The following is a 7650-nucleotide window of genomic DNA, read 5'->3' on the forward strand; positions in this document are numbered from 1 at the left end:
GTTATTTTAAGATCTTTGGAAGCAAATGCTATGTTCATAAAGATGATAGAAATGGCAAGTTTGATCAGAAAAGTGAAGAAGGAACATTTCTAGGATATTCTTCTAGAAGCAAAGCATTTAAATGTCTGATCAAATCATCTAACAAAATAGTAGAAAGTGCAAATGTGAAAATTGATGAATTTGTAGAAAGAACCGATGACAGGAATTCCAAAGAACCAGAAGACTATGATGAATTTGTCTATGTGCAACCGAAAAGTCCTATCGAGATAACTGTTGAAGGAAATGAGGAAGATATCCAGTTACCGAGTGATGAAGAGTATCATACACCAAGTCAGATTATAGGAGATAAAGGATGATCTAGTGATGACAAGGAACAAACTGAGACAGAGCACATGTTTGATATCTGAATTTGAACCAAGAATAGTAAAAGAGGCATTCAACAATGAAGATTGGATAAATGCTATGACTGAAGAGATTGATCAAATCAAGAAGAATGACACATGGACACTAGTCCCAAGACCTAAGGATAAAAATGTAATCGGTACAAAGTGGATCTTCAGAAACAAGCTAAATGAGAAAGGAGAGGTCGTTCGGAACAAAGCAAGATTGGTTTGCAAAGGTTATGCCCAAGAAGAAGGAATTGATTATGGTGAGACTTTTGCACCTGTTGCCAGACTTGAAGGAGTTAGAACATTGTTGGCATATGCTGCTTTCAAAAACTTCAAGGTATATCAAATGGATGTCAAATTTGTATTTCTGAATGGAATATTAGAAGAAGAAGTTTTCATTGAACAACCTAAAGGATTTGTTGAAGACAATAATAAAGATCAGGTATGTAAATTGAACAAAGCTTTATATGGTCTGAAACAAGCACCTAGAGCATGGTATGAAAGACTGCACTCTTATTTGATTAAGATTGGTTTTATAAGGACAAGTGAGAACAACAACATGTACATGAAGAATGATGAAAATGGAATACTAATCTCAACCATATTTGTTGATGATATTATTTTTGTGGAAATGACTCTTTATGCAAGAACTTTGGTAATGAAATGAGCAAAGAATTTGAGATGTCATTAATCAGTGAGATAAAGTATTTTATAGGCTTACAGATACTGCAAATGAAAAATGAAATTTTCATTACTCAATCCAAATACATAAAGGAAATCTTGAAGAAATTTGGAATGGAAGATTCAAAGCCAGTAAGTACAACTATGACTACAAACTGCAAACTATCAAAGAATGATGAATCTGCATCTATTGATGAGACACTCTACTGATCCATGATTGGAAAACTACAATATGTTGTTCACAGCAGGCCTGATATAGCACATGCAGTAGGTATTGTTGCAAGATTCTCTGTAGATCCTAAGGAAATACACATGACAACAATCAAAAGAATTTCCAGATACTTGAAAGGCACTGAAGATTATGGCTTAGTATATCAGAAAGGAAATGATTTTGATTTGAAAGTCTATACTAATGCTGATTGGGCAGGCAACATTGATGACAGGAAAAGCACAAGTGGAGGAGCTTTCTTCTTAGGAGAAAGACTAGTGAGTTGGCTTAGCAAGAAACAAGGATGTGTTTCTTAGTCAACAGCCGAAGCTGAATATGTTGCTGCAACACTGAATTGTACCAACATTGCATGGATCAAACAATTGTTGGAAGGTATAAATGAGAAAGTTACCGAGCCAGTAACTATATTCTGTGACAATACTAGTGCCATTAATATTTCAAAGAACCCTGTTATGCACTCTAAGACAAAGCACATATCTATCAAATATCATTATCTTAGAAAAGAAGCTCATGAAAAGAAAGTGGTGTTGGAATATGTTAAAACAAAGGAACAAATAGCTGATATCTTCACCAAGCCACTACCAAAGGACACTTTTGAATATCTCAGAAGTAAGTTAGGGGTCCTACCCCTATCTCTTACTCACTGACCGAGTTCGGTGAAAGCATCACTTCGATGAATCTATTGAATATCTTTTAGGGAGCTGATGCTGGAGTGATACACTTTAAGAATGCTTTTCTGAAAGTGTACTGGAACAATATTGAGATAATATAGAAAATGATACAGGGAATAGGAATTGTAAACAAATGCTCTGACCGAGACTCAGTTGATACACATCAGCAAGAAATAACTTCTTACAGAAACAACTTATGTTTTAGTTATTTTCTTTTTGGCATTGTTGTCAAAGGGGGAGAAGACTACCAGGGTGAGAAGACCTACCCAAGGAGGAGAAGACTACCAAGGAGGAGAAGACCTAAGAAGATTGAGAGAAAACTAGAAGAGAAGTCTGATGTATGGGGGAGAGCATTTCAACATTTTAGAATCACAGCAATCTGAATTCTTAACGGTCAAATCAATTGGTTTTGCCATCAATGCCAAAGGGGGAGATTGTTGGCAATATAACAAGGATATTGAGAAGGTTGTTGATGATTATGGACATAACTGATTAAAGATGTTTTACTATCTTGATATTATTATTTTGTCATTGATGTCAAGAAATTGATTTTCTCATTCAGTATGATGTTGCCATATCTTAAGAAATATGATATGAAGATTATAAAGAAGTCGGTAAAGACACAGGAAAGAATATGATGAATAAAGGGATAAGTTATTCAATGGGCAACTCTACTGAGTTAGACAATGATGAGATCTTGATGTTTTAGATTGTTTTAACATCATACATATGTTGTAAAATGTAAAGGTTAATACTACACTATGTTATCAGGCAAAGAACCTAGTCGATAAACCCTAAGGTTATCGCAGTCGGTTAATGAAGACAAAATGTCTACCGAGTAAAGTTTAGTATTCATCGAGTTGTAACCGAGCTATAACAGAATGCATTAAATGTTTACATGAGATATTTAATGAAAGAAGCTGATGAGCTAGAGCGGATCAATGATTAGCAAGCCATGGAAGAAGTTTGTTAACAAATCTAAGGCAATGGAAAGTCGGCAAGAAGATCTACAGTTCAGATTGAACTGCATTACCCTAACACAAGTTCCAAGATGATTGTGCAAGTTTCGAGGCAGGGTAAAACATTTTTCAAATTGTAAGATACAATGAACCTGGACAAGATTGAAGATCTGATGGCTATGATTGATCATGGGAAATGTGATCAAGGAGATTAAGCAGTTAGATGATTGTTTATAAATAAGGAACTTTTGATAAACAGTGGATGTGGGCAAGTGTATGCACAAGGATGCTACATAGTGATCACTGGGCACAGAAGCTTGAAGACCTATTGGAATAATAGAGTATTGATGCCCAGCAGATAGACAAGATTAGTTCTATGTCTAGATTGTGTTGAACAAATAAGAATCTGCTTTAGCATTTTAGATGTAAAGTTGCAGATAGATTGTATTACTGTTAGCTTGTGAAAGTAATAGGAAATCTCTTAACCGAGTGGACTTAACAGTCTTATAAGTAAATCCTCTAACAAGGTGACATTCTAAATGAGTGTTTGAAATCCTTTGACAAGGTCACTTCTAACAAAGTGAAGATCCTAATAGATCTGAGGAAAATCCCTTAACTGGGTCACATCTAGCAATGTGTTTTGTAATCTTTAACAGGATTGGCTTTTAACCGAGCATACTCTAGAAGAGTATATTTCTTAGTGGGTCCAAAATCCCACAGTGGTTTTTCCCTATTTGGGTTTCCACGTTAAATCTAGTGTTATGAGGTTTACATTGTTCATATGCTTTTGAGTTTGCATGTTTGACAGTTTTTGATTATATGACTGATATATGTTACTGAGGTTGAATCTGATGTTTTCATTGATGATTAAGTTTGTATGATTCACCCCCCCCCCCCTCTCATCTTGTTGGCTATTGGATTTGTACTTATATTAAGTATCAGAACTATCACTCTCTAACCTTATGTCTAAGTATTTGTTTGTTTCTTCCAATATTTTCAAAAAATTGTAATTTCTCTAAGAGTTTATTCTATGGTACCAATGCAGTATTTTCTTCCTCTAAGAAATATCTTTTATCTTCAATAAGTTGTTGATTGATCATTGATTTTGTATTTTTAATGATTTTATCATGTTGGTATTTATTTGAGAATAAGTATTCTTCCTCTTCTTCATCATCTTCTTCATCTTATTTTGTGTCTATGATGTCTTGTTTACCTTTCGTGGTATTAGTTCCTTGGCAAGTAACTAACAAATCTTGTTTTTCTTGTTGTTTGTATTCTTATTTCTAGATTTTGAATTTTTTCTCTCTTCCATAAAATCTTCACCAAAGGTTTCTTCTCCTGTAGAAGTTTCTAATTGCTAAATTCTCTTATTTTTGGCATATCCTTGCTCCTTGTGGTACATTTTTTTGTACCTTTCTTATCACTCTGACTCTTTTGTTTGGTCCTTATAGCTCATCAATGTTAGATTGTGGTGTCTCATACTATAAATAATTTTGTGCTTTATCATAGGTAAAGAGATCATGGTCTAAGCTACTACAAAATGCATAGTTCTTCTTCTCATTACAGTAAAATCTAGTAGAATAGTGACCTAATTTATCTTTTGGGTGAATTTTTTGTAAACTGGTGAAGGATTACAAAATTTGAGTTTCACGATAGTACATGAGAATACTTCTTAGAAGGCAAAATACAATCACTCCTAATTATAAGGGAAGGCTCTCCCTTTCAACTACAATTTTTATTTTCCCTATTCTACCTGCTAACTTTACACTAATCCAATATGCCACAATAACTTTGTTCTCATTTTTCAGAACAAGTTTGATCTAATTCTCTATTTAGAACAGATTTCTCTTTTCACCTTAAACAACTCAAACTTGCAGTAATATTAAAACTAGGCTAACTAGGAAGTAAAGTTTCCATGAAAGAATAAAGTCTTTCGTTACTTCCCTTTTTTGAGAATTACTTAGGGACGAGCCTTGTGTATACAAAGAACTCAAAGTTTCTTTCAAATGCCTAAGTATTATCAACCATCATAACCCAAATGCCAATATATTGCTAGATCAAAGACTTCCAAATATATTGTAAGATTTTATATTCTAACAAGATAACTTAGTAAAGTACAAAGACTTTACCTTCTTATCCACGCCAATTTCCTATTCTTGAATTTTCACAGTTTCACAAAGTCTACCTTTATAAACTCAAGTTGCTTCTCAATATTTTGCAGCAATAGAAATATACAACTTAGATCTTTCAAGAACATATAACACAAATGACATAAGAACATTTATATCATACTCAAGATTGATTCCAACAAAAAGTGTGAAAGCCAAACTTGTCTTCTCTTTGATTAAGTTTACAAATTCACAATATGAACACCAAGTCTCACTTTGCTCTTCACTTTGGCAGAGTTTTGTTGCATAAAATAATGATGTAAAAAGATCCTTATTAGAATAAAAATCCTCCGATATATAGAGGAGTGTTGTAGCATGAAACTAAAAAAAATGCAACTAATTCGTGACTAAGTTACATGGCTAAAATTGAGTTTTGGACAAAAGAGTCAATTTTGTTTGTCCAAAAAAGTGTAACCCATTATTGTGGGTTCACCCAGCCAAAAGTAGAGACCTATTTGACTTAGAACACATGTAGTCCTATATGTGCACTAGAGTATATAAAAAAGATACTTAAGTTGTCGATTGACATTACAAAATGCCACTGTCACAAAAATGACTATCATTTTCCTCATGTTGATTGTCGTTTATGGAATTCTTCAAAATTTTGCAAGACATCTTTCATCTGAGCTCCATCAGGTCCCTAGGTATGGCTGATGATGATCGTAACCCATGTGATAGAGTCTTCTAAGTCAGTGAAACACTTTTTGTGTTTCTTAAAAAGAGAATCCAGAAAGTCCAAGATGAATTGTAGATCAACTAATTTATCAATAGAGGACAAAGAGAAGTCCTCTCTATCAATTTTACTATTCATCAACAAGATGAATTACTTAATGACCACATCCACATCAAGAACATTTTGATTTTCATCAAGGAAAGGACATGGGATCTCAAAGATTTTATCAACAATCTCCTTCTTGGCTACACATTCTTTTTTATCTTTTTGCATGTCCTTAATAAGATGCTCTAGAATATTCATTTAATGCTCCAATGACTCTCATTGTTCAACATACATTTGATGAGAAGCAATAAAATTATTTTGCACAAGATCATCTGAATCAAAGTCTTCAGGCCTCAACCATGCCTCAAATTATTTCTCTTGTGCTTCTAATTCTTGGGAAAAGATTCTCATGGTGTTGTCCACTTCTATCCTTATGTCATCAAGATTACTAATGATAGTGAAATCTAAGCTCAGGAGACATGTACCTTATCTTAGCATCCAATCCATCCATTCTCCCACTACTCTACGTCATGATGTTGCTTTCTTGGCCCTTTTTATAACATGTTCATCTAGTGATGAAGTCACTGGCTCAGTGGTTTCCAAAGACTTAGTAACCCTATTTAACACAATGGTGAGTTGTTCAATATGTGCCTTGAGTATGTCCTTTTTTACCCTACGTTCATCATACCTAGCAACAAGAGCATCTAAAGCTGATTGAACGTCACCTAAAGTAGAATCATGAGTTTGTTTGCCTAACTCAATCCTCTTGATTACAAAATTTGATTCTTGAATCTGATCAATATCTTTATCAGGAGGAATAGCAATATTTACATACTTGTTTCTTAATTTGTCCACCTTTACCCTTGACAAGTTTTTGGCTTTCTTGGTAATTTTTTGTTTAGTGGTGACAAGCTAACTAAAATCAAAATCAGCAAGTGAAACAACTTGTTTCTCTCTCTTAGGTGCATTAGAGAATAACCATGGTGGAGAAGAGGCATCATCATCATCATCATCACTTGTAGATAAATCTTGAGAAGGATTTAATGGCTCTTGAGGGGTATTATCACAATAGGTGACATTATGGTGATAATTGGGGTAAGATTCTCAAAGGATGACTCACTGGGTCTAAGACCCAACTTTGTCATAAATTTGTCAAAATCATCTAACATGGAAGCAGAAACTTCAGACAAATTAGGAAAAGTGGAGAAAACATTCTCAATATTATCATAGGGAGTATCTAGGGCAGACTCACTAGCTACACTAGTGGAAGAAATGTGAACAACCATGCTAGGAGAAACACATGTAACAACAGAAGGTTCTAACTCAAAAGTAGGAACAAAAGCATGTATCATAGAAGAAGTAAGAGGTATATGAGGTAAATATTCTTGGGACTTATCTGCTTGTTGTAATCCTTCCTCATCATATTCATTGTGTTCTTCATCATCCTCTTGATCACCTTCAAGATGATCAATATCAATAGGCTCTGCATCAGGATGGTCATCTTCCAATTGTTCATCTTGTACTTTAGATTCCTATGTCTCATGAACATTAGAGCCTGATGGCTCTCCTTGATATTTTCCTTTATTGGTTCCAACCATGAACTTCAACTTGGGAACCTTTGAAGGAGTGGTGAGATCCTATTTGTTCTTCATTCTAATCTCTGATCTCCTCCCAAGAGGTCCGTCTGTATCATCATCAAAGCCGGTGGAGAAGGTTTTCAATTGGGTTCCCTTACTTGAGAGCCATACATTAGTATTCACAAGAATACTTTGAAATCTCTCTAATAGAGGTTGATTCCTTCTGAGACCATTGGATAAGAGGCAATGGAGTTGATG

The sequence above is a fragment of the Cryptomeria japonica genome, chromosome 8, assembly GCF_030272615.1.
Source record: "Cryptomeria japonica chromosome 8, Sugi_1.0, whole genome shotgun sequence".
NCBI lineage: Eukaryota > Viridiplantae > Streptophyta > Pinopsida > Cupressales > Cupressaceae > Cryptomeria > Cryptomeria japonica.